Source organism: Zingiber officinale, chromosome 4A (assembly GCF_018446385.1).
Source record: "Zingiber officinale cultivar Zhangliang chromosome 4A, Zo_v1.1, whole genome shotgun sequence".
NCBI classification, from domain to species: Eukaryota; Viridiplantae; Streptophyta; class Magnoliopsida; order Zingiberales; family Zingiberaceae; genus Zingiber; species Zingiber officinale.
In genome coordinates, this window is record NC_055992.1 from 23,938,043 (window position 1) to 23,965,830 (window position 27,788).

At 38.7% G+C, this 27,788-nt stretch overlaps 1 long non-coding RNA gene and 1 pseudogene across 1 annotated transcript; both read left to right on the top strand.

Moving 5' to 3' along the window:
• The first annotated feature begins 3,781 nt into the window (after window positions 1–3,781).
• LOC121972305 overlaps window positions 3,782–27,788 on the top strand; it is a 44,958-nt pseudogene continuing 20,951 nt past the window's right edge.
• Window positions 5,489–5,739, top strand: LOC121973211. Its single transcript, XR_006109421.1, has 2 exons — window positions 5,489–5,536; window positions 5,628–5,739. It is a non-coding gene; the product is annotated as an uncharacterized LOC121973211 (long non-coding RNA).

The following is a 27,788-nucleotide window of genomic DNA, read 5'->3' on the forward strand; positions in this document are numbered from 1 at the left end:
TTGAACTGATGTTATCAATTGAGATTTTTGTTTTTTGATATATCAAGTTGATAGTCTTTAAGGGTATGCATCATCCATAGTAATTGAGATGTGCATTCACCTAGTGCTATATATTCAGCTTCAGTGGTAGATAGGGCAACACAGTGTTGCTTTCTGCTTGACCAACTTACTAGGCAGTGCCCTAAAAATTGGCAACTGCCACTTGTGCTTTTTCTATCTAGCTTGCATCCGGCATAGTCAGAGTCAGAGTAGCCGGTTAGATCAAGGGTGCAAGATCTAGGGTACCAAAGTCCTACGTTTAGGGTTCCCTTAACATACCTAAGGATTCTTTTTACTAGGGTTAAGTGAGACTCTTTTGCACAATATTGGTCTCTTGCACACATACCTACTGCAAAGATGATGTCTGGTCGACTTACAGTTAGGTACAGTAGACTTCCTATTGCACTTCGATAGTATTTCAAGTCTACTGGTTTACCTTCTAAGTCTGAGTCAATTTTAACATTAGTAGCCATTGGTGTATTAATGATTTTTGAGTTTTCCATTCCAAATTTACTAATTAATTCCTTAGCATATTTGGTTTGATAAATATAAATTCCATCTTTGGTTTGCTTAATTTGTAACCCTAAAAAGAAATTAAGTTCACATACTAGACTCATTTCAAATTCATTTTCCATTAGTTTGGTAAATTCTATTAGAAATTTTGAGTTGGTTGATCTAAAAATAATATCGTCGACGTAAATTTGGGCTATAAAGATGTCGTTTTCAAAGGTTTTACAAAAAGGGTTGGGTCTATTTGACCTTGGTTGAACCCTTTTGATATTAGATAGTTGGACAGTCGTTCATACCAAGCCCTAGGTGCTTGTTTTAGTCTGTACAGGGCCTTTTTTAATCTAAAGACATAATTTGGATGTTCTATGTCCTCAAATCCTGGGGGTTGACCTACGTATACTTCTTCTTTAAAAAATCCGTTTAAGAATGCGGATTTTACATCCATTTGGAATAACTTGAATCCTTTGTGTGCTGCATAGGCCAACAACATCCTAATGGATTCAAGTCTTGCTACAGGAGCATAGGTCTCATCATAGTCTAGTCCTTCTATTTGATTGAATCCTTTAGTTACTAACCTGGCTTTATTTCTGACTATTTCACCTTGATCACTTAATTTGTTTCTAAAAACCCATTTAGTGTCAATTATGGTTTTGTTAATGGGTTTAGGCACTAATTCCCATACCTGATTTCTTTCAAATTGGGCCAATTCTTCTTGCATTGCTATAGTCCAATCTGGGTCTGGTAGGGCTTCTTCTATAGTTTTGGGTTCAATTTTTGAATTAGGGCTATTTGACTCTGGTTTCTATAGGATGACCTAGTTCTGACTCCTACAGTTGGATCACCCAAGATTTGGTTAGATGGGTGATTTGTACTTGTTCTGGTTGGTCGTGTGTCATTTGAATTAGTGATTTGTTCTTCAGATTCAATAGGTTCAAGTTAATTTCGTCATCTTCTTTGTTTATTGAATTAGCATTTTCTGTATTTTCAGTTTCATTTATAGTGTCTTCATCAAATTTTATATTTGTTGTTTCTTCTACTTTTAGGGTATTTTTGTTATATACTCTATATGCTCTACTAGTGGTTGAGTACCCTAAAAATATTTCCGGGGTTGTTTTTGATGTAAATTTTCCTAAGTAGTCTTTAGTGTTTAAAATGAAAATTTTACACCCAAATACCTTTAAATAGTTTAAGTTAGGAATTTTATTATAATAAATTTCATAGGGTGTTTTATTTTGAAATTTGTTAATTAAAATCCTATTTTGAATGTAGCATGCTGTACTAACTGCCTCAGCCCAGAATTGATTAGATAGTTTATATTCATTTAACATGGTTCTAGCAGCTTCTTGTAGGGTTCTGTTTTTACGTTCTACTAAACCATTTTGTTGGGGGGGGGGGGTTCTAGGGCAGGAGTATTCATGTTTGTACCCATTTATCTCACAAAATTTAGTGAAGTTGTGATTCTCAAATTCTCCTCCATGGTCACTCCTTATGCTTTTAATTTTGGTATCTTTTTCATTTTCTGTTAATTTGCAAAAATTACTAAATATTTCAAAGGTTCCATCTTTTGTTTTTAGAAACTTTACCCAGGTGAATCTGGAGTAGTCATCGATTATTACTAAGCAATACTGGTTCTTGCTTAGTGACTTGGCTCCATGAGAATCAAATAGATCTAGGTGAAGGAGCTCAAGTAGATAGGTAGTTCTAACTGAATTGGTTGACTTGTGGGTGGACTTGGTTTGTTTTCCTTGTTGACATGCATTACAGATTGAGTTTTCAATAACTTTTAATTTGGGCAACCCTCTAACTAGTCCATTTTGACTAATTTTTTAAATGAGTTTTGTGTGAGTGTGACCGAGTCTTCTGTGCCACAGCTCAGTTTCCTCTTGTTGTGTTAAAAAATACTTTATTCACTACAAGAAAAATGGGATTCTACAACACTTAAAAGACAACGTTTTTTTTTTAAAGCGTTGTCTTTTTTTTTTTAACAACGCTTTTAGTGAAAAGCGTTGTCTATTTCATTATTTTCTTATTAATAGACAACGCTTTTTAAAAAATCGTTGTCTATTAGTGATTTTTATGGGTCAAAGACAACGCTTCTTAAAAAGCATTGTCTATTAGCATTTTTTTACAACGATTTTTAAAAAACGTTGTCTATTGTCAAACTCTCATCTAAATCTAAATTAATATAAACCGTTAGATCAAGTAAGGAGTAGAAAACCCCTAATTTCACTCGCCCACCTATCTTCCGATCAAATCCCTCCCGAACCCTTCTCCCAACTCCTTAAACGCCCTAGTTCTCGTCTAAATCTCACGCCGTCCTCCATCCAACTCCTCCTCTCAAGCGGCAGATCCCGGTGCTGAGGTGATCGACCACGATAGATCGATCCCACCGCACCTACCTCTTCCCCTCCATCCCCTCCCGCCCCTCCCGCCTCCGGGCTCTTCTTCTGCGCTCAGTATTCTTTTCCGCAGGGATGCCGCAGCTGGCGGGATTTTAGGGTATGCGATTATTTTTCCGTGGTGTTGTTTGTTCTAGTTCTTAGATTTCCGGAACATGGCACGGCCTTCAGGAATCGCCGTCTCCCGTGCTCTTCTTCCCCTAATCGCCCTGGGGTTTCTTTCCAAGTCAGAGCTCCAGATGAAGGGATAAGGATACGCTGTAGTGGTCGGGAGCATGCTCTACTGCACGTTCCCTTCTCCCCAGCATTTGCTGGTGCCAAAAATTCAATTTTTTTTTTATATATATAGAAGAAGATCGGTAGATAGCTGTTCTTGTTCTTTACCGGTCCATCTTTCTTGGAGGAAGATGAAGAAATTGCTAAAATTGTGACAAGCGAAGTTGTACGTACTATATTACTTTAGTTTCTCTGTTTTTGGATTCTCTACTTTTTTTTTTTTTTTTGGCTTTGCTCGATCATTCGCTCCAACATTATTGCTTTTTCCCTTGTTGAATCAGGTTGTACCAACCACAAAGATCAAGCTTTCTTCTTCTATTTGACAAGATCTTACTGGTTTTTGGTCTTTTGTAAGATCTGCTTTAGCTCTGTGCCATTTTATCATGTTCCTGTTGTTTCACAATAATATATCCTTCATTTACTATCATTTGTGCTATTTTTTGTTGCTATACTTGGTATCTTGCAAAATCTTCTTGTCTTCTTTTTAGATGCTGATGCTATGTCTTCAGCTCTGCCTTTTTTATGCTGTGCATGCTTTGATCCAAGAATTTTTTGCAGAATAAATTGAGTTGTGGAATTAGGACTTTTTTGAATTAAGATCAAGCATCGACAAACATAGCAGAAAGCATAACTCTTAAGGAGAGACAAGGAATGAATACAACTAAGATCAAACGGAGAGTCGGTAAATATGAGCTGGGACGCACGATCGGGGAAGGAACATTTGCCAAGGTCAAGTTTGCAAGGAATATTGAAACTGGAGAACCCATTGCCATCAAGATTCTTGATAAGGAGAAAGTTCTCAAACACAAATTAGTCGAACAGGTGGCTAAATTTTCCTGAAATTTTTTACTTCCTTATGTGCTAAGTTTGTTTTTTTTTCTATATAACATCCGCAAAACTATTTTTGCAGTAACCTAATCCCAATGTGTGTGAATGCATGATGACATTGGAGCCTTTGTGCTGATTTCAAACAATTGAGTCCTGCATGTATAGGCAGATGCATTTGAAAACTTAAAATGCACTACTATTATCTTTTTTTTTTCTGAATATTTTTGTTTCTTGCCACCATAGAAGTAGCTTTGTTAAGTCTTCCTCGATCGTCTCTTGACATATTTCAAGTTTACTAACAGTAAATTCTTTGTGCAGATCAAGCGAGAAGTAGCTACTATGAAGTTAATAAAGCATCCTAATGTTGTTCGCATCTATGAGGTCTAATTTTGCTTTCAACCTTATTTCTAGTCTCACTATGTGATAATTTTGGTAACACTATCCTAGTTGAAAGAGTGGCATTGTGATGCTTTCCTTGTCCCTCGTGATGTCTATTTCACAATTCATTTTAGTTATCATCTAGTGACATGGTACTGTAGTTTGGTCGGTAATCATCAACTAGAGTCTTGCTGTCCATGCATTGATCTCTCAATTGATTCACACTTACAAGAACTAGGCAATAAACACACACACATAGATGCAGGAATAAGCACTTTCTGTCAATTTCTTCTTTGAGAAATGTTCATTCACTTAGCTGATTAATGTTTTCCCCTATTCCAGGTGATGGGAAGCAAATCTAAGATTTTCATTATACTAGAATTTGCTAAGGGGGAGAGCTTTTCGACAAAATAGTAAGTGCAAATTTTGATGCATCAATTTCCTTATGACAATTTTCTTCTCTAGAAAGAACATACATGCTCAAGCCATAAGGAATATACTGTTGTCTCATAACGCGAATTGATAAAGAGTATATACTACCGACACCAATGAATTCAAACATAGAACCTTTTTGAGATCATGTTAAAACTTATTAGCTTAAAACTTATCTCAAAACTTTGATTTTTCTTAGAAACTCAAATTATCACCATTCATATACTTCTCACTCTAGTCTGATATATCATGTAGGTAAACCATGGTCGTATGAGGGAAGATGAAGCACGAAGATATTTCCAACAACTTATCAATGCGGTTGATTACTGCCATAGCAGGGGAGTTTACCATCGCAATATGAAAGTAGACTAACCACACACATCCTTATGACGATGAATTATTCAAGTCTTTGAGCAATATTAATTATGTTAAATGCATTTCTGCAGCCAGAAAATTTACTACTCGATGCTTACGGTAACCTGAAAGTTTCAAACTTCGGATTAAGTGCATTATCACAACAAGTCAGGGTAAACTTCATTTTGATCAGTGGATAATTTCTTAATATTTTTCGATTTATAATCATCCAATTAAGCTTCAAATTTTTTTAATGTTTGTTCCAGGATGATGGCTTACTTCATACCATTTGTGGCACTCCAAATTATGTTGCTCCAGAGGTCGAGATAACTATCTCGTGACGATATGTTTTGAACTAGTTTGAAGATCAAATCTGATACTTGTCTAAAATAATTTTGCTCTTCGTATTAGGTTCTCAATGATAGAGGCTATGACGGAGCAACTGCAGATTTATGGTCTTGTGGAGTCATCCTATTTGTGCTGCTTGCAGGTTACTTGCCCTTTGAGGATTCTAATATTATCACCTTGTACAAGAAAAGTCACTAAAGTCATGTCTGTATGCTAAATGCACAATATTACACAACTCTGTTGTCTAAGTAGTTGTATGTATTTATAATTCTCATAAATTTGCAGGAACTGATTCTTCAACCCATTTTCATAAAGAACTGATTCTCATATTTCTGCAGTTTGAAGAAACGTTGCATTTCTACAACAGTGCTTTTTGCAAGAAAGCGTTTGTAGAGAAGAAAGTGTTTCATTTCTGCAAGCTTTCTTTATGCAGTTTGAAGAAACATTGTATTTCTGCAAGCTTTCTTTCTTTCTTTCTGCAAGCATTTCATTTCTGAGTAATGAGTTTTGGTTCATTTATAGAAAATAGCTAGTAGAAATAATTTTTTGGTTCAAACTATTGATTGTAATTTTTTATTTATATTTCAGGCCAACTGTTCAATCTGTTCAAAGCTCACAAAGATCCTAGACAAAATCCAATTGCTTATTCTTGTAATAGATTGAGAAAGATAAGCTACTTCTTCGGTATTGTGTTAGTAATTACTGTACTGTTTTGTCCCGTTCTCAAGACGATAATAATTTTTGAGTGTAGCTAGTAGAAGTAAACAGATTGTTGGCTTCGAGGTCGGTTAGTTATTTTGTGCTTTTTTGTTTTATTTGTGAATATCACTATCTACTTTGAAACAGAATTAGTGTTAATTTTGATATTTACTAGCTTCTCATGTAATTAAATACTAATATTACTTCAATGTCATAATTCTATTATTTTGGTATGAATTTGAAATCATTAGCTGAGTTGATTATATGTAAAATTTGAATTTAGACATGGTAAAAGAAAAATAATAGTTTCGTAAATATAAAAATAATGATTTTTAAATATTTTTTAAATTTTTTTTCTTTAAAACAACAACGCTTTTAAAGCGTTGCAAAAAGTGTTGTCTTTGTAAAAAAAACAACAACGTTTTTAAAGCGATGCAAAAAGTGTTGTCTTTGTAAAAAAACAACAACGCTTTTAAAGCGTTGCAAAAAGTATTGTCTTTGTAAAAAAAATAACAACGCTTTTAAAGCGTTGTAATAGTGTTGTAAAAGCGTTGTCTTCGCTACAAACGACAACGCTTTAAAAGCGTTGTCGTTGAGCAGACTTTTAACAACAGTGTCTTTAACAACGCTTTTTCAGGCACAAAGACAACGCTTTAAAAGCGTTGTCTATTAGCTTTTTTCTTGTAGTGATTGAGGATGTTGGTAGATAAACGGTGTAGACATTATCTTTCCTAGTACCCTTAAGTACGATTTTTGGATTATCAACATGTTTGACTATACATTTGGACTTGGTAAAATTGACTGAGTAACCAGTATCGCATAATTGACTTATACTTAATAAATTGAAATTAAAATCTTCAACTAATAATACTTTTTGAATAATGAAATCAGAGTTAAGTTCGATATTACCTTTTCCGATTACTTTCAATTTTCCATCGTTGCCGAATGCAACTGATCCTAGGTTCTTTAGCTTTAGCTTAGTGAACTTTAACATATCTCCAGTCATATGTCTGGAGCATCCACTGTCCAACATCCATTGATCCAATTCAGAGGGGTTTGGCCCTTCGGAAACGGATGTGGATCCGTGGCTTCTCTCGGACTCGGCTTCCGATTCGTCCTCACTTCCGGATTCATTGGTGTAGTCCCGGGCTGTCAATGCGAGAAAGTTAGTCTGCTCTAGTTCTTCGTCGTCGGATTCCTCGGAAGAAGACTCATCCCATGTTGCCTTCAATGCCTTCTTTCTTTTTGGTTTCTTTGGATCCTTCTGGTTCGGGCAGTTTGCCTTGATGTTCCCCTTCTGATTGCACCCGTAGCAGGTCACTTCGAATTTAACCTTCGAGCTTGGTTGGGCTTCTTTAGACTGGATGGCCTTTCTGACATCCTTTTTGTGGAAACCCTTCTTTTTGCAGAGCTTCTTTACCAAGTTGACTATTTCGATTGTAAGTTCATCGTCGTCTTCCGAATCTGGTTCTTCTTCTGACTCAGGTTCGGTTCTGCGCTTGATTTTTGATTCGCGCGTTCTCCCTGTTCCTACAACCAAAGCCAACCCTTTCTCAGTCGGGCGTGCATTAGTCAGTTCGTGAAGTTCAAATTCTGCAAAAAGTTCATCTAACTTAATGGTAGATAAGTCCTTGGAGACCTTGTAGGCATCTACCATGGATGCCCACAAGGTGTTCCTTGGAAAAGCATTTAAAGAATACCTTATGATGTCCCGGTTGTCTATCTTCTGTCCAATTACATGAAGACCATTGAGCAGATCTTGAATCCGAGCATGGAGTTGGGCAACTGATTCACCTTCCTGCAATTTGATGTTAAATAATTTATTGAAAATTAAGTCTCTTTTACTTACTTTGGTGTCGGATGTCCCTTCGTGAAGTTCAATGAGCTTCTCCCACAACTCTTTGGCGCTGTTGAAGGGGCCGACGCGGTTGAGTTCTTCTTTTGATAGGCCGCACTGGAGGGTGCAGGTTGCCTTGGCATTAGCTTCCACCTTCTTAATAAGAGATGCGTCCCAATCCTCGTATGGTAATGGTTTGCCGGCGCTATCAGTTGGCAGTTGAAGTCCGGTTTTGACAATCATCTAGACTTCAAAGTGAGTCTGGAGATATACCTTCATCCGACCCTTCCAGTACGCGAAGTCGTCTCCGGTGAATACCGGAGGGCAGGTTGTACTGTAGCCTTCTTGAAGGGCCATTTCAGATCAACCTAAAAAGAAAACAACTGACAAGATGTTCCAGGACTTGGTCCTGGCTTAGTAGTGCGGAAGGAAGAAAATGGATCACGAACTCGGGTGGTGCTGCACCAACTCCGAGTAGAAAACTGATTCGCGAAAAAGAATTAGAATATAGCTATGAAGCTAAATTCTAATCGACTCCGAAAAATCTGAAAATACCATGAAAAATATTTTGAATGGTGGTTGCACCGATTCAAAATGACCCCGCTCTGATACCAATTGATGGATCGAAAACACTAGAGGGGGGGTGAATAGCGCTCATGGCTATTTCGTTTTTCGAAATATCGGAATTGTAAAATTGAGTAACGCAGCGGAAAAAGTAAAGCAAGCACAGAACGACACAGGGAGTTTACTTCGTTCGGAGCCTGGGATGACTCCTACTCGAAGGCCCGCGATCCTTGATCGCTTTCCGTGGGCAACAACTATAAGCTCGTAAAATATTACAACTAGAATACAGTAGAGATTGCAATTATGTAAAGCGAAAACTAATACCGACAACGAAAGATCGAAGAGTCTGAGCTTCGGGTCGTCGGCGTCGAGTCGTAGCACTTCAAGGTCGTCTCGATGGCAGCACTTCACAGAAGAAAGCTTAGAATTTGTTGTTCTTTAGCTGCTCCCTCGACCCTCTTTTTATATGACATTCTGGGCACCTGGATCCCTTCCGGCCGCCTGGAGTGTGACGTGGCCAACCAACCAGGATGCTCCACGTGGCGAAGTCGCGGCAGGGATAAAACTTGGTCCCGGGCGCCTGGACCTATTCCGAGCGCATGGACCTCCGGGCGCCCGGATCCATCCCGGGCGCCCGGACCACCTTTTTCCAGCAGGTTCCTCTCCTGCAAAACAAGGTTAGTCCGAGCAAATACCCTGCAAGACAGTGTTAGAATTTGATAAATCATGGTAAAGAAGAACTGACAGTCTTCGGACTGTCCGAGTCTGACTTCGGATTTCCAACCGAAAACCCTAGGTCGACCCGACACCTACTGTTCTCTCTACGGGGAACGCGTCCTCACCTACTCCCCTCAGGAGAGATTACCTGATGTCAGTCCGGTCCTCCAGACCGACTGGACTTTCCGCCTAGGGTTACCACCACCTAGGACCTAGGGTTACCGCCCCCTAGGATTTTTCTCCACCTAGGGTTACCACCCCCTAGGACCTAAGATTGCCGCCCCTTAGGGTTTTCCTCCACCTAGGGTTACCGCTCCCTAGGACCTAAGGTTACCCCCCCCCCCCCCCTTAGGGTTTTCCTTCACCTAGGATTACCACCCCCTAGGACTTAAGGTTACCACCCCTTAGGATTTTCACCTGCCTAACCACAACTAAGACTTTCCTGAAACACTCATTCAACATGTTAGATCACAAACTAATTTAACTTTATATCCTTTGCCATTATCAAAACTAAGGTTCGATCGTCGGATGCTTCCCGCACCAACACATGGCAATCGTAGCTAAGCATAAATCATCATGTGGATCTATAAGAACTAAACTGAAATAAAAGCTAAGCTACACTACTGCTAACTGATGCTAAGTTGCTCTGTATTCACATAAACTATATTGTGAAGTTTTGAAACTATTTATCATAAATAGATGAAAATACATAATCATGCTGCTGATGGGCCCGGTAACTATACTTGCTATGCGTGCATCCCTAACTAGACCCGGGGTTGCAAGTCCCGAATTTAGTAGAGTTACTAGGTTATCTAAACCTAGGGACGATTATGGGAGCCCAGCCCAAGGACAACTGAAGTCTAGTACAGTGCCACTGAAAAGTAAAATACTGCTTTGTAGCTAATATACCTTATCTTGCTCTTACTAGGTTATCTGAACCTAGAACTAGGTTATCTTAACCTAGAGGCAACTGTGGGAGCCCACCCATTGAACCGTAGTCCCATAAAAGCTGTAGCAAGACTAAATGTGCTATAAAATGCTTCTACTGCATTTATCTAAACTATTGAAATGCCTATGGTGGCATTTTACTGAACTAAGCATTAAAGCAAACACTTGGTGTGCGCTAATTCACACCCTATATACTGAAAATTCTGCATATGACTAAACTAATGCATAAAATGCACGAAGAGCTACTTATACTGCAGGTGAGGGGTTTCTTACCTCCTGCTCGAAGTTTCTTACAAATCTAAATGCAAGGTTTCCGGTGGAGAAGATCCCTTTGTCGATCTCCTCGCGTCTACGTGCCCTTCTCGCGGAGAGGAACGTTCTCGTGCTGGAGTCATCGTTGGAAGGTGCTCCTATCGCTCTTGGAAAGGAACCCTAGGTTCCTTTGGCTGGGTGCACCGAGAGAAGAAGAGAAGAAGAAGAGGGCGGCGTGAGGGTTTGAGGGAGAAGAATTGTCGTTAAAACAATTCTCCACTTAATAATTTTCCTATTTATATTAAGTGGTTTATTCGGCCCAACTCTAACATAAATATAATTGATTCCCTTTTCTTTCAGTACGGCCCTGCTGGGTTCATTTGGTTACTAGAGTCACCCTATAAGGCATAGAGTTCGCTAGGTCTCGGGTTCAATTCTCGCTTAGGCTATTTATGTTTCTATTTGTTTTTGCTACTTCCGCTACTCTAAAAATTCTGTAAAAATATCCTAAAATTCCAAAAAAATCGTAGAATATTTCTAAAATTGGTTTTAGAATTTTTGGGCGTTACATAGGGCACATCATGTACGCGATTTAGATCTAATCTAATCGTTAAGGCGCTAATTAATTATTATTCTAGCATGCATCACATATACACACACAAGCAATTAATTAAATATTTTTGTGATTAGTCATGGCCCTACTACGATCTTCTCAAGCCAATGAGAAGATCGGACGGTCAACCTAAGGTTAACAACTTCTCAAGCTCCTTCCTTTGACCACCTTGTGTTGCTCGCGCCCTCCTCGTAACTCCGTCTCGAGTGGACCTTCCACCGCTCCATTTTGTACATTACAAAAGTGAAACTCGAGTTACATTCGAGTCTAAACTATTTACAATAGGAATATAAAATAAAGAAGGCACGACGCGCAGGTCGCAAATCAAATATACAACACGCACATCACAGAAAATGGCACGCATGCCATAATATGAATTACAACACAAATTTCCAATCTAATTGGGTCTTTTGGGCCATGACCATCACAAAATAATATATAATTCTAAATTATGTAATTTCTATAAATTTATGTAATTTTTCTTACAATTTTTTTACAATTTTTATGAGTAAAAATTCTCGGCGGTCCCGTTTAGCGATTTTCGGGCGCAATCGCGGAACGAAGCCCCTTGCGGGGTCAGGGGCAGTACCCCTACCCGCGATATAACCATCGCGAGTGTTCCTTAGCGATCCTACAGCGCCTTAGTCCGCTGTCCCAAAACGATTTGGGGCGAAACCTTGCCGTTTCGGAAATATTTTCTCGGTAGTCGAAGCCTACAAGTGTCTAAACACTTGTGCTTCGCTTCTACGAGAAAATTTCCCATATAATCTATAAAAATCACAAACTTACAGATATTCACAGATCTGTAATTTTCATAAAAAATACAAATTGAAACATGTATACTCTTCGCACGTGGCTCTGATACCACTGTTGGGTTTTTTGGGCCCCAAAAGCCGCTTTTTACGTTGCAGAAACCCTGAAATTCCCATGCCACGGATTCGTGCGAAGAAATAAAATTTCATATACATGTTTTCTAAGCCTAGATCTACTTTAGATCTACAAGATAAAGTGGTTACCCTTGATGCGAAGCCCTTCGTGTAATCCCGCTCGTCCAAGGTTCGCCGGATCTCGAGAGTATCAAAGTAGATACTCCTCTATGTGTATCCACACAAGCAAGAGATGGAGAAAACCACACAAAAGGTGTGCTAGCACCTTTGATGGATTCGGCCAAAGAGGAGGAGAGGGAGAGGGGCGGCAATCCAAATTAGACTCATCAATACATGAACCAAATTGAGTCCAACTCAATTAGCCTAATTTGGATTACTCTTAATCCAATTTGGTTCATCACATGAACCTAATCCTCTTGGTTCATCATATGAACCTAATCTCCTTCTAATTTCCCTTTGTGTGTGACCCTATTGGTTCTTATAACATTGGCAATGCTCCTAAACCCATTTGGAAGCATAAGTAATGAGCGGTATCTAGCAACACATCATTACTACCCAAGTTATAAGAATGTTGAGATCCAACATCACCTTGTGACTACTAATTGTGACTCCTCACAATATATAACATCATCCTTCTATCCTAAACATCTAGATTGATCAACTTGAGGCATAGACCGTGTCATCCTCTAATAAATCTAAATCTTGAACTCCAAGTAGACTCACTCAATCAAATGAGCTCAATATCTCATATTAACTCATTTGGGCATGGCCATGCACTTCGTGGTCTCACTCTATCAAGAATATCGATGTCACTCCCGTCATATAGGAGGGATAGATCCCATCTACATCACTCACATCCCTCCGCATAATTTGTTACATACTCAGTAATCGCCTTTATACTCCACCCAGTTACGGGTGACGTTTGATGAAACCAAAGTACGTAACTCCTTATGTAGGAAACCATGGTGACTTCAGGTCCAAGGACTAATATGTTGGTGCGTTAGCACTAACGGTCTAACTCAGGTTTTGATGAATGACAAATCGGGTTAAGTTAGGTTTGTCGTGATCTAACACTCTGATCGAGTGTGCAGACGAAGTCCAGACAGGTCGACGGGTTGAACGGATGTCTAGCACGAAGTCCAGCTAGGTCGACGGGCTGACCGGATAGTTGGCAAGAAGTCCAGCTAGGTCGACGGGTTGACCGGATAACTGGCAAGAAGTCCAGACGAGTCGAAGGGCTGACCGGACATCTGGCAGGTAAGTAAGGTAAGTCACTTGAGGGGAGTGACTGTGAGGACGCGTTCCCGGGAAGGGGACATTAGGCGTCGATCTGACTTAGATCCATTTCGGATATCTATGTCAAGATTGTGACTAGATTCCAGTCTCAGAAAGACGGAATCTAAGTCATACTTTTTATGTCAAACTTATAGACTATGCTAACGATCTGTTTTGTAGGATATACATTATTCATTTGCCTCGGACTAACCTTGTCTTGTAGGAAAGCTGGTCTCTAGAGAAAGGTGGTCCGGGCGCCCGGAGGTCTGGGCGCCCGGAAGGGATCCGGGCGCCCAGAAGGTAAAACTCATCCTTATCGCGCATCGCCACGTGGAGCTTGCTGGTTGGACCTGCCACGTCCCACCAGGGCGCCCAGAAGGGATCCAGGCACCCCGAGCCTCCTATATAAGGAGGGTCAAAGGTAGAGCACAAAACATAACTCAGAATTCTCAGACTGCTTACTCTGCTGCTCTACGCTCCAGCGACGCTAACGAAGCTCCTGTTCTTTTAATTTCCTCCTTTGTCGATATAAGCTTTGTTTTATTTTCATTAGCGCTTCTGTACTTAACTTTCTGTAATCAAATATTCGAACTGCTAGTGGATTGCCCAACGAAAGCACTCAACGAGTGCGGGCCTTGGAGTAGGAGTCAACACAGGCTCCGAACCAAGTAAAACCAAACTGTGTTAGCCTTGTCTTGCTTTCTTACTTTGTCTTTACTCTATTTCCGTTGTGCGCTTAACTCTTTTCGAATGAAAGTTTTAATCGATATTCACTCCCCCCCCCCCTCTATCGAATGCTTACGATCCAACATAATAGTCATACTAATAGCCACATGAGAAAGTATATGACACTCATATAACGATCCATGATACTTTCTCATGGCGGGTCATTCAGTATACATTCTTCAATGCATACCCATGTGTAAACTTGATATCTCTATATCCGTGACTTGTGAGATCAAGTCATCGAGTTGACCTACATGTTAGTCTTGTCGCATTAACATTGTCCCTGAATGTTAATACTTGACTAGGAATAATTAAGAGTAGTGTTCCCTATATCATCTCACTATCGATTCAACCAATCGATTGATATAGGTAAGAACCTTCTACTCAAGGACGCTATTATACTTAGTTATTTGGCACCAATACAAGTAAGTATAATAACCATAAACAAATTCCTTTATATATACATAAGAATATGATACAACGAGTGAATAAAACAATCATCAAATGATTGACTCTAGGGCTCTAACTAACAATATTCGAGGATGGTTATAGTTTTGTTTTCTACTTTACTTGCATTATGAATTTATGGACTTAACTTGAATTTGTTTTCTCTAATTCGGCTTTGTTTTGAAGTTTTGCTATGTGTTGACTTGTATTTGTCTTGTTGTGGTTGTATAAAGTGTTGGGTTCGTCGGGCTGCGAAAACCACTTTTTCGCGTCGCGGAAACCCTGAGTCACCCAAAGCCATGGATCTCGTGCAAAGATTCGTAAACAAAATTTTTCGAAAAACCTTTTTCTTGTACGAGTTTGTAAAAACTTTAGATCTACACTAAAGTTAAGATCATTACCCTTGATGCGCGCCCCATGCGAATCCTGCTCATCCAAATGGTGCCGGATCTCAAGACCGTCGAGTGTACGGTCCTCTAGAAGTATCCACACGGACACACTAGATGGAGGTGACCAAAAACCAAGGTGTGCTAGCACCTATGTGGTTCGGCCAAGGAAGGAGGAGAGGGAGAGAGCAAGAAGAACTCTAGGAGGAAGAAGAAGGAATGAATGATGGAATCAATTTTCAAAAATGAAAATTGTTCTCCACATTCAAGTGGCCGGCCACCTTCTAGGAGGTGTAACCCCCACATTAATTCCAATTAATGTGGAGACCATTAAGAGTTGTAACCCCCATGAGGTGGCACTCTAGGATGATGTGGATTAACACTATTGGTCCACATCTTGCCACCTCACTAAATGACATGGCAACAAGTGTAACCTCCTCATTTAATGTGGGCCGGCCACATTAAATGCTATGGAGGCTTGTAACCTCCATGAGGTGGCACACATTGATGATGTGGAGCAATCCTATTGGTCCACATCTTGCCAACTCACTAGTGATGTGGCAAAAGTCAAGTCAAACATGACTTTTCTCTTCCTCTCAAATCAAGTCAAACTTGATCAAATCTCTCTCATGGTTGATCTAATCCAACCATATGATTCAAGCCAACTTAATATAATGAATCTAATTCATTAAATTAAGTTGATTTAATGAGTCATAATCTAAATTAGACTCATTGAATACATGAATCAACTTGAGTCCAACTCAATTAGCCCAATTTGGATTACTCTTAATCAAATATGATTCATCAAATGAATCTAATCCTCTTGGTTCATCATATGAACCAAATCTCCATCTAATTGTCCTTAGTGTGTGACCCTATAGGTTCTTGTAACGTTGACAATGCCCTAAACCTATTTAGGAGCATAAGTAATGAGCGGTATCTAGCAACACATCATTACTACCCAAGTTACAAGAATGTCGAGATCCGACATCACCTTGTGACTACTAATTGTGACTCCTCACAATATATGTGACATTGTCCTTCTATCCTAGACATCTAGATTGATCAATATGAGGCATAGACCGTGTCATCCTCTAATCAATCTAAATCTTGAACTCCAAGTAGACTCACTCGATCAAATGAGCTCAACATCTAATGTTGACTCATTTGGGCATGGCCATGCACTTAGTGGTCTCACTCTATCAAGAATACCGATGTTGCTCCCGTCATATGGGAGGGATAGATCCCATCTACATCACTCACATCCCTCTGCATAATTTGTTACATATCCAGTAATCGCCTTTATAGTCCACCCTGTTACAGGTGACGTTTGACGAAACCAAAGTACATAACTCCTTATGTAGGGATCCATGGTGACTTCAGGTCTAAGGACTAATAGTCATACTAATAGCCACATGAGAAAGTATATGACACTCATATAACGATCCATGATACTTTCTCATGGCGGGTCATTCAGTATACATTCTCCAATGTATACCCATGTGTCAGCTTGATATCTCTATATCCATGACTTGTGAGATCAAGTCATCGAACTGACCTACATGCTAGTCTTATTGCATTAACATTGTCCCTGAATGTTAATACTCGACTAGGAATGATTTAGAGTAGTGTTCCCTATATCATCTCACTATCGATTCAACTAATCGATTGATATAGGTATGAACTTTCTACTCAAGGACGCTATTATACTTAGTCTATTTGGCACTAATACAAATAAGTATAATAACCAAACAAATGCCTTAATATATATACAAGAATATGATATACATGAGTCCATACAATCATCAAATGATTGGCTCTAGGGCTCTAACTAACATAAAGCCTAGTCGGGTAGCAGTCTATCATTTTTAGTTTATGGGTTTTCCTTTTGTATTCCACTATATTTTTGGTACAGCCGTGTAGACTACTTATATAACTGCGTGGTTGTGATTATTTCTATCCATGTGGGCTACATATATAACTGTGTGGTTGTGTTTATTCTTTCTAGCCATGTGTGTTGTAGATATTATTATTGTACAATCATGTGGCTATGTATCTAGGTTTCAATTATCATCGTCACAGGCAAGATGTTGCCTGTTTATCGGGCAGGAACTCGTATGGGGGTGACAAAAATACACCGGTGGAACGAGAAGGACATGTGTGGTGAATCCAAGAGACGAGAAGCCGGGAGGAAGTCTGCTTGAGGAGAAGGCTAAAGTTGGATTCGGATGAGCTCAACTATGGATGGTTAGAGCATCACCCAAGCAACCGTGAGAAAAAGAATGGTCCATGCTAAGATTGACCATTAGGATGAATAATACTCGAGGTGCCTGAGATGGGACTAGAGGTGCCTTGAGTATCTAAGCTAATAAACTGCCTCAAAAGGGAATGGAGGCGGCTCAATTGACTAAAGGTGCCTCAAATGAATAGTAGCTGAGGTGCCTCCAGCTAATCTGTGACACTTCCATTAAACAATAGTCGTTGAAGAGTCATTACTTCTTGGATCAAACCTCATCACTTTGAGGGTATCCTAAATGATATTTGAGGTGCCTCCAAGCCATGTCAGCAAAATTGTAACTTTTCCAAAAAGGTTATAAATAGCATCCTAGAGCTATGAATTCAATAACACACTTAGTATTCATTTTATGTACTTCATTTATGAACTTTCTGAAGGCGTTGGAATTCCGTTCTTTTTAAATTCTCCCGTACAAAATTGTACAAGTACAGAACTATTCCTAGCAACCCGCATGTTCGATCAGAAATGTGTTTGATCAATCAAGTAAGTTCTTGATGGATCAAAGTACATCTTGATCGAAGTACAAGATCGCTGGCCACTTATGTTGGTATTCAAAATTGATACAAAGAAAACTAACTAATTACGCAGCGAAATTAAAGAACTAGTTGTACTTTTTCTTTGTAGCTAAAGACCTCTTGATCTTCTGCTGTATTCATCTCCTCTTCTTGGACGTCATATGGGTGACGATCTACCAAGACAACACCACCCTCCTTCTCTTCTCGATTTCCAAACCGTCGACTACAAAAGGAGGCTCTAGGATGGGACACCTTCTCTTCTTCTTCCTCTTCTCCAAGCCGCCACCCACCAAGGAGTAGAAGAGGGGGGCGCCGACCTTAGCAAGGAGGGGACCGTAGGCCCTAGCAAGGAGAGGGGTCGTCAGCTCTTAGCAAGGGAGAAGGGAAGGGGAGGGGTGCTGGCCCTAGGTGAGGAGGAAAGTGAGGGGCGCCGGCCATAAGGAGGAGAAGAGAAAAAAAAATAGGTTTTAGGAGCCACCACCTACTCCTTTTTATAGGCTTGCCGTCAGTTACAAAGAAAGAAAAATAACAGAATTCTGTTTAGAAAAATCTCCCTTTCTATAACCAAGTTAAACCAAACTGGATGGGTGGATGCGAGGCTTTATATAGAGGCTACAACAGGGACCTAGAGGAGAAATTGGTTTAGGCCTCCTGATGGGCTTGAGCTTCCTGTGTTCGTTCCGAACACTCAACCCAAGTCCATCAATAATAACCCATACCACTAAAGGATTATTATTGAACTACTGCACCAATCCTATATTATAATATGGACTCCTTATCATGAGTGCATTAATCTCCCTATGTTTAAGTTATCGTAACTCCGTTAATTAAATGAGTTACTGACAACTCAATTAATTAACATCTAATTCCAAGAGTAGTATCACTCAACTTTATTATCATACCGTACTAAGTCCACCTGCAGGGTTTACATGATAATCCCTATGAGCTCCTCAAGGGGACATCATCAGCCTAAATAATTAGGACGCAGTTTCCTTCTATAATCAACAATACATCGTATAAATAGTACTATTTCCCAACTCAGCGGACCTATTGATTTAACGAATAAATCTCACCCATTGATAAGTTAAAGAAATAAATACTAAGTATACTTGCTTGTTATTATATAGGGATTAAGAGGATGCACATCCATAATAACAGAGGTTCTGTTCTTTTATATAGTCAGTATAAATCGAACAACCTCAAATGGTCCTGCTCAATACAAACATAGTGTACTACTGTAATTTTATAGTCAAGACAAACTAATACCAAATTACACTACAACCGTTCCAATGGTTTGTCCCAATCCATCTTGGTTGTGAGATACTATTTATAATTTATAAGGAGCCGATAACATGATCTTTTGTGTGGCACCACACACCATATTATCTATAATATAAATTAAATGGACAATTGTATTGACATATATATAAATATAAGATGCAAACATTTGACCAAAGTGATTCTCATTTCAAAATATTTCAAAACAGATGTTCATACAAAAGCTAGGTTTATAGTATACATCCCAATAATCTTCCACTTATACTAAAAGACTATGATGTCATACATCTGATTCTCATCCCCTCAACATGTCTATCAAAAGCTCTCACCGGAAGGGCCTTAGTGAAAGGATCTGCCAGGTTATCTGCTGATGTAATCTTGGCGACAACAACCTCTCCTCGTTTTACAATGTCTCGTATCAGGTGGTACTTTCACTCAATATGTTTACTTGCCTTATGGGATCGTGGTTCCTTCGAGTTTGCTACTGCACCACTGTTATCATAATAAATTTTGATAACTTTGGGCAAATCGGGAATCACATCTAAGTCCATCAAGAAGTTTCTGAGCCATACAGCTTCTTTGGTTGCCTCAGAAGTTGCCACATACTCAGCTTCCATGGTAGAATTTGAAACGCATTTCTGCTTAACACTCCTTCATGTTATGGCTCCACCTCCCAAAGTAAACACATACCTTGAGGTTGATTTACTGCTGTCCCTATTTGATTGGAAATCCGAATCCTTGTAACCCACAGGGAGAAAATCATCTGCCTGGAAAACCAACATATAATCTCTAGTACTTTTCAGGTACTTTAATATATGTTTTACAATAGTCCAATGTCTCGGTCTTGGGTTACTTTGATATCTGCTAACCATGCCCACGACAAAACAGATATCCAGTCTCGTACATAGCATTGCATACATTAAGCTTCCTAAAGCCGAAGCATAAGGAACTGTCTTCATCTCCTCTATCTTCTTTGATGTCTTAGGAAACATCTCTTTAGATAAAGGTACTCCATGCCGAAAAGGTAGAAAACCTTTCTTGGAGTATTGCATGCTAAAACGAGCTAGGATAGTATCGATGTATAAAGTTTGGGATAAGCACAACATCCTTTTCTTGCGATCCCTTATTACTTTGATCCCAAGAATATGTCCACATTCTCCTAAGTCCTTCATATCAAACTGCATGGGCATCCATACCCTTACGTCTGACGACACTTTGACGTTGTTGCCAATGAGCAAAATGTCATCTACGTATAGTACAAGAAATACCACCATGTTTTCATCACTTTTCTTGTATGTACAAGACTCATCCAGACACTGAATAAATCCATAAGACTGGATCACTTCAACAAATCGGATGTTCCAAGATCTCTAAGCTTGATTTAGTCCATAAATGGACCAATTGAGCTTACATACAATATGCTCTTTGCCCTTCGCAATGAATCCCTCTGGTTGCTTTATATAGATGTTTTCTTCAAGACTTCCATTACGGAAAGTTGTCTTGCCATCAATTTTCCAAACCTCATAATCCATATGAGCAGCAATAGATAAAAGAATCTGGATAGACTTAAGCATGACTACCAGCGAAAAGTTTCCTCATAATCGATTCCCTCTTTCTGAGTATACCCCTTCGCAACAAGCCTCGCTTTAAAGGTTTCCACCTTTCCGTCTGTTCCTCTTTTTCTTTTGTAGACTCATTTACATCCAATGGCTTTTACACCATTTGGTAGTTCTATAAGCTCCCAGATCTGATTAGAATACATAGATTCTATTTCAGAGTTCATTGCCCTTTGCCAAGATGCTGTATCGTTATCTTGGAGTGCTTCATCATATGTCCAGGGATCAATTTCATGTTCACCAGGGATTAAGTCCAAAGACTCTCCAAAAAGCATGAATATATCAAGTTGCCTAACAACCCTCCCACTACGACGAGGTACTATCTGTAATTGTGCATCATTTGTGACACGTGTTGCAGTTACTTGTGGTATCTCATCTTCTACCATTGGTATTAAAGTAGAAGTGCCCTCTCTTATTTCCTCAAGAACAATTTTACTCATGGGCTTGTGGTTTATTACATAATTCTCTTCTAAAAATCGGGCATTGGTGCTAACAATGACCTTCTGATCTTTAGGACTATAAAACAAACCACCTTTCATTCCTCTAAGATATCCCACGAACAAGGGAACTTCTGTACATGATTCCAACTTATCAGCATCTCCCTTCAGCACGTGTGTTGGACTACCCCAAATCTGAATGTGTTTCAAACTAGGCTTACGCTCATTCCACAATTCTGTGGGAGCAGAGGGTACTAACTTTAAAGGTACCAAGTTCATAATGTACGTCGTCGTTTCCAGAGCATATCCCCAAAATGAATTTAGTAATTATGAATAACTCATCATTAATCTAGCCATTTTCATAAGAGTCCTATTCCTTCGTTTTTCCACACCATTCTATTGAGGTGTACCAAGTGCAGACAATTGGGATTGAATCCCGACTTCTGATAAGTAACTCCTAAACTCTCCTAAGAGGTACTCTCCACCATGATCAGACTGTAGTGTCTTGATACTTTTACCATGATGTTTCTCCACATCAGCCTTGTACTCTTTGAACTTATCAAAACACTCAGACTTACGGTGCATCAAGTAAATGTACCCATATCTCGAATAGTCATCTATAAAAAAGACAAAATATTCGAAACCACCTCTTTCTTGGATAGTCATAGGTCCACACAAATCAGAATGAACCAATTCTAACACTTCTTTGGCTCTATACCCCTTTGCCTTAAAAGGCCTTTTGGTCATTTTTCCTTCCAAGCAAGACTCGCAGTTCAAAAAATTTTCCACTACCAATGAACCCAAAGGTCCATTGACTATTAACCTTTGAATCCTACTCAAGTTAATATAACCCAACCTTATATGCCAAAGATATGTTTGGTTCATTTCTGAAAGTTGTTTTCTCTTATTAGAATTAGAAGATGTGTTATTAATTTCCATTTGTTATATCGTGGGAGTTATTGGATTAAGAGCATACAAATTGCCAACCAACGTACCAGAACAAATAACCACCCTATTTTTCTTGACAACCACTTTGTCATCAAAAGAAACAGAATATCCATCCATAAATAATTTAGAAACTGAAATCAAATTCTTTCTAAAACATGGTATGTAAAGACAATTTTTCAAAATCAAAGTTTTACTCCTATCAAAAGATAGATAAACATCTCCCACTGCAACAACCGCCACTCTCGTAGCATTGCCTATGTAAACGGTGATCTCCCCTTCATGTAGTCGTCGGGTTTCCTAGAACCCCTGCAATGAATTACAGACATGATCAGTGGCTCCCGTATCTAAACACCAGGTACCTGTAGATAACACCGCTAAACATGTTTCAACAACTAGTGAATAAGATATACCTTTATTGTTCTCCTTTCTGCGAGGACAACCCACCTTCCAATGTCCAGACTGCTTACATGTGAAACACTTGCCCTTCGATTTCTTCACACCTGCCTGCGGCCCAGTCCCTTGAGGTCAAATCACTTTCTTTACTGAACCAACTTGTTTCTTTTTCTTCTTTCCGCCTTTCGGCTTATAGGCAGAAACATTTTTAGCAATGTGAACTTGAGAACTTTGACGAAATAGCCCTTCTGCCGCTTGGAGTTCTGTCAGAAGTTCCACTAACGAATAAACTCTTTTGTTCACATTGTAGTTCAGGCAGAACTGCTCAAAACTCTTGGGCGGTGTTTAGAGAATGATATCGACCTGGGTTTCCCCATCGATTTCATCTCCAAGGACTTCCATCTCATTCAAAAGAGCCATCATCTTGAGGATATGATCCCTTATGGATGTCCCCTCAATCATGGTGGTCGTCATTAAGTTTCTCATGGCCTCCTACCTAGTAGTCCGATTCTGGTGTCCGAAGAGTTCCTAGAAATTGAGCATCATATTATAGGCAGTGGGTATGGCCTAATGCTGATGTTGCAGCATATTTGACATAGAAGCCAAAATGTAACACCGTGTCATCTCATTTGCCTTGACCCATTTCCTATGTTTCTCTATCTCCTCTTCACTAGAATCCTTATCAGGCACGCTAGGACAAACCTCAAGAAGTATGAACTGTTAGGATCGAAAAGAATTTAGGTATCTCCACAATGACATGATATTGTCCACTTTGGACCTAAGCCCTCATGGCTTTGCTCTTGGGCTCTCCCCAAAAGGCATCATGCCAATGGAGATATCTTTTCTCTTATAGACCCATGAGCTTTTCCATGTGTTTTCAATGTGGGACTATGTTTGCAACCTTGCAACTCCAACAATCCCCCCCCCCCTGCTCAAACAAAAGACCACAGGCTTCCCACGTCCAATCCTCGACCCACCAGGTCTTCCTGCCCCTCGGTCCACTCGACCTACTAGGACTTCCTTGCCTAACCACAATTAGGACTTCCTGCCTGGTGTGTGGTCCTCTTGATCCAAACATAGGAGCCCCTCTTTCTTTGTTCGAGGTCAATATTGTACCCACATGGCTCAATCAGATCATAGCTCTTGTGCACAGTCGGCCGTTAAACCTTCTGCAGTCCAGGCTCTGATACCAATTGTTAGGATTGAAAAGAATTTAGATATCTCCATAATGGCATGATATTATCCACTTTGGGTCTAAGCGCTCATGGCTTTGCTCTTGGGCTCTCCCCAAAATGTCTTATGCCAATGGAGATATCTTTTCTCATATAAACCCATAATCTTTTCCATGTGTTTTCAATATGGGACTATGTTTGCAACCTTACAACTCCAACACGAACTTGTATTCTTCAGCAGTTAAGACAATGTCCAAGTTTCATTTCTAATCAATATAATTTGGACTAGTAAGTTTATTTTATTTTAAAATAACAGCAAGAGGATTGAAAGCCATTTTGAAATCCTGAGAATCACAAAATAAATATTTGGTCAAAACTTTAGAATTTAAAATAATATTGATTCCTTAAACAATATAATTTAAATTCACCAATACCTCAAAACACTGTGAATTTCGTATGTCATGATAGTGTGGAAGTATACTAATTCAAACATTTGTAAGAGGAGATTTTACCTATTAATTTTATTATCTTGTCAACCTAATTTTATGATAAATAAAATTAATAGTTGGTTCATCTTCAGTAACACAAATAATAGCAGTGATTCCGATGGGGAGGATACTATTAAATGTGCCTAAGTATATACCATTACTTGATACTTAGTCCATTAATTAGGATTGTGCCCCTTCAGATGTAGAAGATCACACATACCTAAATAATTTTCTATAATATCCATAGAGGAAGTTTGATCTAGTGATCCACAAACAAACTCATCCGATATGGAGGAAGGCACTTAAAGTCAATGCGTAAGTTTGAATGCATCATTTACAAACCAGTAATGGAGACCATGGAATTTATTTAAATAATCCCTCTCTTACTTAGTTATTTAAATTGAGGGATTTTAACATGCACACACATCACAACACACATCACAGCACATAAAATAGCATATAAAGGCAATAAATATGAAAATAAAATTTTAAACTATTATGGCCTCATCCAACGCTATCCTCCAATATGCCACCAATGGATCGTTGTCCTCCAATATGCCGTCAATGCATCAAGTCGTTGCTTCTATCTTGCTTCCTTCTCCGCCGCTACTCCGGTCCTCAAAATAGTACCACGCATAGCAAGGATACAAGTCGCAACAAAAAAAAATTATATTTATCGATCCTATATTCAATAAAGGAATTTATATGTAATCTAGCCATATTTAATTATTACGACAACTGACCATATTTAATTATTACAATCATGCGCACACAATAACGTCAACATGCCCGAGGGTTCAAATCACACACAAACACACAAAGACATAATAGTTGGACTTAGGATGCCTGCAACCATAGGGTTAAAATTTCTTGCACATCCTACTATTATCCGACTTAAACTTATATATAATCAGTGCATAATTTAACTGAAAACCAATTACACAGAACTAGAAAACTTGCTCTAATACCACTTGAAGGAGCTAGAATTCTGTTCTGTTTAAATTTCCCCGTACAAAATTGTACAAGTATAGAACTATTCCTAGCAACCTACATGTTTGATCAGACATGTGTTTGATCAATCAAGCAAGTTCTTGATGGATCAAAGCACACCTTGATCGAAGTACAAGATCACTAGCCTCTTGTGTTGGTATTCAAAATCGATACAAAGAAAACTAACTAATTACATAGCGGAATTAAAGAACTAGTTGTACCTTTTCTTTGTAGCTAAAGACCTCTTGATCTTCTGTCGTATTCCTCTCCTCTTCTTGGACGTCGTGTGGGTGACGATCTACCAAGACAACACCACCCTCCTTCTCTTCTCGGTTTCCAAACCGTCGGCTACAAAAGGAGGCTCTAGGATGGGGTACCTTCTCTTCTTCTTCCTCTTCTTCCTTTCTCCAAGCCGTCACCCACCAAAGAGTACAAGAGGGGGATGCCGGCCTTAGCAAGGAGGGGGTCGCCGACCCTAGCAAGGAGAGGGGTCGCCGGCTCTTAACAAGGGAGAAGGGAAGGGGAGGGGTGCCGACCCTAGTGAGGAGGAAAGGGAGGGGCACCGACCACAAGGAGGAGAAGAGAAAAAAGAAATTAGGTTTTAGGAGCCACCACCTACTCCTTTTTATATGCTTGCCGTCGGTTACAAAGAAAGAAAAATAATAGAATTCTGTTTAGAAAAAATCTCCCTTTCTATAACCAAGTTAAACCAAACCAGATGAGTGGATGCGAGGCTTTATATAGAGGCTACAACAGGGACCTAGAGGAGAAATTAGTTTAGACCTCCTGATGGGCTTGGGCTTTTTGTGTTTGGCCTAAACACCCAACCCAAGTCCATCAATAATAACTCATACCACTAAAGGGTTATTATTGAACTACCGCATCAATCTTATATTACAATATGGGCTCCTTCTTATCATGAGTATGTTAATCTCCCTGTGTTTAAGATATCGTTTGCCCATTAATTAAATGAGTTACTGACAACTCAATTAATTAACATCTAATTCCAAGAGTAGTACCACTCAACTTTATTATCATGTCGGACTAAGTCCACCTGTAGGGTTTACATGATAATCCTTATGAGCTCCTCAAGGGGACATCATCAGCCTAAATAATTAGGACACAATTTCCTTCTATAATCAACAACACATTATATAAACAGTACTATTTCTCAACTCATCGGGCCTATTGATTTAATAAATAAATCTCACCCATTGATAAGTTAAAGAAATAAATACTAAGTATATGTGCTTGTTATTATATAGGGATTAAGAGAACTCACATCCATAATAACAGAGGTTCTGTTCTTTTATATAGTCAGTATAAATCGAAAAATCTCAAATGGTCTTGCTCAATACACACATAGTGTACTACTGTAATTTTATAGTCAAGACAAACTAATACTAAATTACACTACAACCGTTCCAATGGTTTGTCCCAATCCATCTTGGTGGTGAGCTACTATTTATAATTTATAAGGAATCGATAACATGATCTTCTATGTGGCACCACACACCATGTTATTTATAATATGAATTAAATGGACAACTGCATTGACATATATATAAATATAAAATGTAAACATTTAACCAAAGTGATTCTCATTTCAAAATATTTCAAAATAAATGTCCATACAAAAGCTAGGCTTATAGTATATATCCCAACACTTTCAACTGTTGTAAGGGGCATCTCTGCCTCCTACTTAGTCAAATAAAGTGTTCTTGCTTGTACACTTTTATTGTATTATATTAACAATCGTTTAAGTTGTAACCAAGTAATTTCTAGTCCCTTCTTTATTTTTATTTAAATTGTTTTAAATTAATTAGTGTGTCCTTGCTAGAGTAAAAAGCAAGTGAATTGTAAATTTTTTTGCGAACTATTCACCCCCTCTAATCGGTCCATATGATCCAATAGTACGTCTTCTACCTTTTGACCATTTATATGAAGACATTAAACTGTTATCTAGATTTTTGTACAAACTCAAAATTAAATATATAAAAATAAAAAGGATAACATTGACTTAAGAATTAACTTGGTAAATGCATATATCTATTAGAAGAATTTGATAAACTTTAAATTAAAAATACAAAATTAAAAGAACATATTGAAAAATTAAAATCAGAAAAAAGATTTTATATATTCAAGTTAACATGCCCCCGAAAGTGACTTTAGATATAATGAAGGGTTTAATTGGTATATTAGAAATCATAGGGGTCAAAGTACAACAGTTGTAAAAAAATAAAATTCTTAGAAAATACTTGATAAATTTGGTAGATAAAAATTTATTTTGGATTCCAAAATCTATTGAAGGATCAAAAACATGATAGAAAGGGGGGGGGGGTTGAATATCGCTTATTAAAAATATTTTCTTTTATCGTAAAAGCAAATCAGAATAAGCAGCGACATAGAATAGCAAAAGAAATACAAGTGACTCAGGTGGTTACTTGGTTCGGAGCTTATGTCGACTCCTACTCCAAGACCCATGATCCTTTATATCATCATTAGGAAATTCACTAATAGTATTCTTTCCGAAAACTTCGGAGAAGAAGTAACTCATACAAAATGATGTATATGATAGTAACAAACTACTATCTTACAGAAATAATGCAAGCACAAAATATACTAACAAAGATGGAGAGTTAACGTGTAGATCGTTGGAGAATAGTCGTAGCAGCTTGCACACAAAATGAAGCATAGTAGCAGCACAAACAAAAGAGTAGTAGATCAGAAGGTTGCATAG